We start from the raw sequence: 6973 nt of genomic DNA, 5'->3' as shown, positions 1-6973 counted from the left end.
TATTATTAGATTCTACGCATTTTTTCACAACAATGGATTCCTACCAAAGCCTTTTAAATAGTACTGAAAAATAACAATAACTAATAATACGCCTCCACTTCTATTCTTCAGGAAATAATAAAATTAGCAGGGAAATACTGTCTGACACCTTCACAAGCATTTATGGAAAGTCCTCATTTGTCAGAGCTTTTCATTAGCATTCTTGGATGTTATAGTCCACAGTAAAGTTGTGTGACGGAACATACAGATGGAGCAGACGTTGGCATACTGAACAAGTATGCAGATTCAGCTCATTCTAGAATTTCACAACTTCAGCTCCTTTTTAAATTGAAGACAGCCCAGTAGTTGTCATTTGAAAATGATGCTAGCCATGAAAGTTGCTCCAGGGAAAACGTGGTTTCAGGCTGTGTTCACATCAGCACTGAAATGATGATGGAGACCGAAGATATTGATGCAATAAGTGAATATATTATTTTGATCCGGCAAGAAAAGGTCCAACGTTTCGACCAACAACGCTCTTTGTCAATTACATAATAGTTTTAATCTGATTTCTGTCTAACAAGCCAACATAATTTTTAAAGAATATTATGTAGTCAAATGCATTGAGGTATAGGGAGGACCAGGGTGTGAGGTAGATGCCCTGTGTGCAGGCCATTGGCTCCTTATACTCTCTATACCTCAATGCATATGACTACTTGATAATTCTGCTGGCTTGTGCAAATCTTTCTGTCTTTCTGTCTCTTTATATAATCCTAGACAGACGCAATGATATTGAGATCAGGGCTTTTTGGTCACCATATCTCTTCATGTAATCTCAGACACAACATTATCAAGTTTGTCTGGAATTACATGAAGAAACAAAAGGATTTACACAAGCCTACATTCACAGAAAATCTGTTATTAGTTTTTCAAGATGTTTGGAACAACCTCCCTACTGAATTCCATCAAAAACTATATGTAATTGTATCTATATGAATTGATACTTTGATTCTGTTTTCAATGGAAAGGATGGTCACACCAAATATTGATTTGATTTACATTTTTCTTTTGTTATTTTATTTAGCATTTTGTTATTTATTAAAAATACATAGCTTTAGCTGGTGCCAAAAGTTACAGAGGCTGTGGGTTAGATTCCCGGAGAGACCAGATTACAAAAAATAAATAAAATTGCTTATTTAATTAATTGTAAGTGTGTACAGAACAGAGAGATGCCGGCTGGCCTCGCCCCTGAGGATAAGGAGTTGCAGAGCGACAAAGATTCCGAGAGAAGACTTCACACAGAGAGAGTAAGTGGAAGTCACTTACAGGGGAAGGACTGGAGGACTGGAGGACTGCCCCCTCAAATAGGGACATTCCAGCTGAATCCAGGACAGTTGGGAACGATGCCTAATGTGTTCTCCGTACTTATAACGTCTGGCAAGCCACAGGCCCAAAGCAGTTTGCAACTTGCAAGCAAAAGCTCCTGTCCTGCCACAACTTTCAACTGTATAAGTTTCTTGAGGTCGCAAATACAGTTACAAGCACCATCTGTCCAGGGATTTGAGCAGGTACCTCAGGGCTCCATTGTAGAGGTCATGACCACAATCATTACACCACTGTCCACAGAGGTTTTGTATTGGGGAGGAGGGAGGAAGGAATCCTGCACAACCATCCAACGTTAAAATCCAGTTTATTCACAAGCCATTAAAAACAAGGATCCAAGGAAACTGTATAAAACCAGGCGCGTTTCGGGCGCAACACAAGCGTCCCTAGTCATAAGATATAGATTTACAATATACACAGGATATATATAACGATAAATACCAATCATGTGTAAAGGAATGATAATTGCATTTAGAAACAACAGCTGCGTGCTACATTGATTAACCATTGATTGCCTGGTGATTCCAGAGGCGAAAAAAAAGTAGATAAGGTTTTTATTGCTGATATTATATATATCCTCTGCTATTCACTTTTTTTATCTTCCTGGTCATGCAATCAATGTACCTGACATTGCACAAACAACATTTAATACAATAAACAACATGTTGAGAATCACAATTGATGAAAGATTCTAGGACGTGATTCACACCATGTGGTATGGAAAAGGATTTTTTTCCTGTCCATTGCAAAAGTACATACTTTGCAGATGTTTTTCATGCTACTGAAACACTTGCAAAAAAGGTGTCAGTGTGAGATGAGTTCCACATGAAAAAAAAAATAAATAAATAGAAAAAAAACTGCTTCTTTAAAAAAAACAAAAAAACCCATAAAGAGTTCATTGAACTTCCAATTAGGGAAATTGAATCAATCATATCTTGTATTTTCGATACTCTCATTCAGCCCAAAGTTGCAAGCTTGAATATCTAAAGGGATTCCCTATTTATTAATCTTTGGAATCGATTTATAAAGAGGCAGGGGTTTTTTTTGTTTGTTTGGTTTTGTTTGTAAGGAGTTACACTTTGGTGGAGAGTACTATTAGTAATTTTTTAGATATATTTGAAATTAACTAGTTACTGTTAAATTCAATTGTTTATCATGTGTGATGCGAATTGTAACATCATCACTGGCCCTTTAAAGGTGAGAGGTGATATCGTGTTTTAATGTATCTGAGGAAGAAGTTGGATCAACTCCGAAACGCATAATACAATATAAAATACCTCTTCGTCTACCTGACTTTGGATATCCTTCATCCACTGATGGTGCCTGGAATGTCCCGCAAGTTTTCTCTGATTCTCAAATGTTCAATTCAAACTGGGGCACAGGGATCAGTCACCTTTCCAGTACTTGTTGGACAATGTAATAGATGACATAATATCGCTGGGGTCCTGGGCTAAAATCCCATCAAGGACAACATCTGCAAGGATGAATATGAATTGATACTTTGATTCTGTTTTCAATGGAAAGGATGGTCACACCAAATATTGATTTGATTTACATTTTTCTTTTGTTATTTTATTTAGCATTTTGTTATTTATTAAAAATACATAGCTTTAGCTGGTGCCAAAAGTTACAGAGGCTGTGGGTTAGATTCCCGGAGAGACCAGATTACAAAAAATAAATAAAATTGCTTATTTAATTAATTGTAAGTGTGTACAGAACAGAGAGATGCCGGCTGGCCTCGCCCCTGAGGATAAGGAGTTGCAGAGCGACAAAGATTCCGAGAGAAGACTTCACACAGAGAGAGTAAGTGGAAGTCACTTACAGGGGAAGGACTGGAGGACTGGAGGACTGCCCCCTCAAATAGGGACATTCCAGCTGAATCCAGGACAGTTGGGAACGATGCCTAATGTGTTCTCCGTACTTATAACGTCTGGCAAGCCACAGGCCCAAAGCAGTTTGCAACTTGCAAGCAAAAGCTCCTGTCCTGCCACAACTTTCAACTGTATAAGTTTCTTGAGGTCGCAAATACAGTTACAAGCACCATCTGTCCAGGGATTTGAGCAGGTACCTCAGGGCTCCATTGTAGAGGTCATGACCACAATCATTACACCACTGTCCACAGAGGTTTTGTATTGGGGAGGAGGGAGGAAGGAATCCTGCACAACCATCCAACGTTAAAATCCAGTTTATTCACAAGCCATTAAAAACAAGGATCCAAGGAAACTGTATAAAACCAGGCGCGTTTCGGGCGCAACACAAGCGTCCCTAGTCATAAGATATAGATTTACAATATACACAGGATATATATAACGATAAATACCAATCATGTGTAAAGGAATGATAATTGCATTTAGAAACAACAGCTGCGTGCTACATTGATTAACCATTGATTGCCTGGTGATTCCAGAGGCGAAAAAAAAGTAGATAAGGTTTTTATTGCTGATATTATATATATCCTCTGCTATTCACTTTTTTTATCTTCCTGGTCATGCAATCAATGTACCTGACATTGCACAAACAACATTTAATACAATAAACAACATGTTGAGAATCACAATTGATGAAAGATTCTAGGACGTGATTCACACCATGTGGTATGGAAAAGGATTTTTTTCCTGTCCATTGCAAAAGTACATACTTTGCAGATGTTTTTCATGCTACTGAAACACTTGCAAAAAAGGTGTCAGTGTGAGATGAGTTCCACATGAAAAAAAAAAAAAATAAATAGAAAAAAAACTGCTTCTTTAAAAAAAACAAAAAAACCCATAAAGAGTTCATTGAACTTCCAATTAGGGAAATTGAATCAATCATATCTTGTATTTTCGATACTCTCATTCAGCCCAAAGTTGCAAGCTTGAATATCTAAAGGGATTCCCTATTTATTAATCTTTGGAATCGATTTATAAAGAGGCAGGGGTTTTTTTTGTTTGTTTGGTTTTGTTTGTAAGGAGTTACACTTTGGTGGAGAGTACTATTAGTAATTTTTTAGATATATTTGAAATTAACTAGTTACTGTTAAATTCAATTGTTTATCATGTGTGATGCGAATTGTAACATCATCACTGGCCCTTTAAAGGTGAGAGGTGATATCGTGTTTTAATGTATCTGAGGAAGAAGTTGGATCAACTCCGAAACGCATAATACAATATAAAATACCTCTTCGTCTACCTGACTTTGGATATCCTTCATCCACTGATGGTGCCTGGAATGTCCCGCAAGTTTTCTCTGATTCTCAAATGTTCAATTCAAACTGGGGCACAGGGATCAGTCACCTTTCCAGTACTTGTTGGACAATGTAATAGATGACATAATATCGCTGGGGTCCTGGGCTAAAATCCCATCAAGGACAACATCTGCAAGGATGAATATGAATTGATACTTTGATTCTGTTTTCAATGGAAAGGATGGTCACACCAAATATTGATTTGATTTACATTTTTCTTTTGTTATTTTATTTAGCATTTTGTTATTTATTAAAAATACATAGCTTTAGCTGGTGCCAAAAGTTACAGAGGCTGTGGGTTAGATTCCCGGAGAGACCAGATTACAAAAAATAAATAAAATTGTATGTTCTCCCCATGTTTGTGTGGGTTTCCTCCGGGTTCTCCGGTTTCCTCCCTCACTCCAAAGACATACTGATAGGGAATCTAGATTGTGAGCCCTAATGGGGACAGCGATGATAATGTCTGTAAAGTGCTGTGGAATTAATAGCGCTATATAAGTGAGTAAAATAAATAAGTGATATCTAAACTGACTTGTGAGCTTTAGGGGTCATGTTCTTTGCAAAAAATAAAAATAAAAAGTGTGTGTAGAAACAATAAATAATCATAAATATGTTAAACTTAAGGTAGCCATGTTTAATGATGCCTTTAGGAGCAAAATATTTTAAATAGGACGCCTCAAGTTATTTTAACTAAAATCTGATTTCTTATGTTTCCAACTTGGCATTCCAGTGAGCTTCAAGCCATTCTTCCAGGAATCAATTTACAAAGCCATTTAGATTATTCTTCTGTTTATCACTGAATTGAAAGGACATGGATATGGAATATACAATATAAGCCAAAGTCAATTTTAGTCCCTGATCAGACAGACAAAAATGAACAAGCATGGAATTGGCATATAATTACACAACAGTTGAAAGAAAAGTGAAAGCTATCCATAAATGTTACTTTGTAGATGTTGAGTCTACTCTTTTTACCTCAGAAATGTCTGGACAGGGGAGATTTACCTGAGCGTATTCTCATTTGATCACGTAAAGAACAGGAAAAAGGAAATTGCACACTGCCAGGCTTTATGCTAAAAGTCCAGCAATCCCTTTATTGTTTCAACACAGCAAAATCATATTTCTTCATGTTATTCTGCCCTCCAAACAAAGACTAAATTGCTTTAATAGACAGGGCATATATAAAATATATTACATTTTATAGAAGAGAATGGCGCTTTACTGTATCTGGATTTAAGCACATCTTGAAATGATTAACTGCACCTGCATTATACATGAGCATGGGTTCATTTAGCTGCCCTGTGTATTATGTGCTACCCTACATGAAAAGGCAAAAAAGTATAGTACACGAAGCATAAAATAGCCATAATAAGGAATAAGTAATAAGTATAGTACCCAAAGAGTAAAATATCTATTACAAGGAATAAGTCTGCCACCTAGTGGTCAGTATATAGTACAGCAAACACAACTAACAAAAAAAAAAGTTTTTTCTTATTTTTACTTTTGTGTAATAATAATAATAATTTTAAAGACATTGTAACAATCACACAGTTTACATAGCTTATCCCAAGTTAGGGACATAGCTCAAATACAAAGTTTCCTCGTCAGTGAATAGCAAAATAACTTCGTGAAGAACTCCAAAATAATATAATATTTACAAAGGACTTACAGCAGAATAGCTAAAAAAATCACCTAATAATTTGATAAAAAAAAATGATTTTATTGAGTTACAATAAAAAATTATTCATTGAATAATAAGAGGTCAGCAAGGAGAAGTACAATTCACAGCAATAACATGATCAAAAATGCATGTCAAATTATAGCAAACACTATTAAGCTGAGTGCCCCTGATGAGTTTTTGGTGAGTTTTGACGCTGTGTATTTACACTGTGTCAAAAACGCAGCATTTTACAAATGTTTCAGCAAAGTGGATGGGATTTATAGAAATCTCATGTCCACTGTGCTTTTTTTTTGCTCAGCGTAAACTGACCTATGGTATGTGTTTCTAATCCGTAACTTGTCAATTTCTCTTAATTTACAACATACAAAAAAAGGACAAAAACTGCAGTGTCAAAAATGCAATAAAAGTGCATGTAGAAAAGGGCAAACAAAAATACAATGAAAAAATGCTAGTATCCTAATTTACATAATAGGTGCAGAAATGCTGAAGAAATTCTGCAACATCAAAAACTCACCAAAAGCTCATTGTGGGAACGTAGCCTAAAAGTTCATAAACAGACTGAAAACCAGAGTAACAGTTTATGTAATGATAGTGACTATTTATAATAAGTAGTAAAGTAATCAAATGAATTAACCAGGCAATCACAGTATTTTTGGGTCTATAAGACGCACTTTTTCCTCCAAAATTTTGGAGGAAAGTGGGGGGTT

This window comes from Phyllobates terribilis, unplaced genomic scaffold, assembly GCF_046119375.1.
Source record: "Phyllobates terribilis strain yellow unplaced genomic scaffold, ASM4611937v1 Scaffold_11__3_contigs__length_659146591, whole genome shotgun sequence".
In the NCBI taxonomy this organism is placed as follows: Eukaryota; Metazoa; Chordata; class Amphibia; order Anura; family Dendrobatidae; genus Phyllobates; species Phyllobates terribilis.
This window is presented reverse-complemented; position numbering follows the sequence as displayed.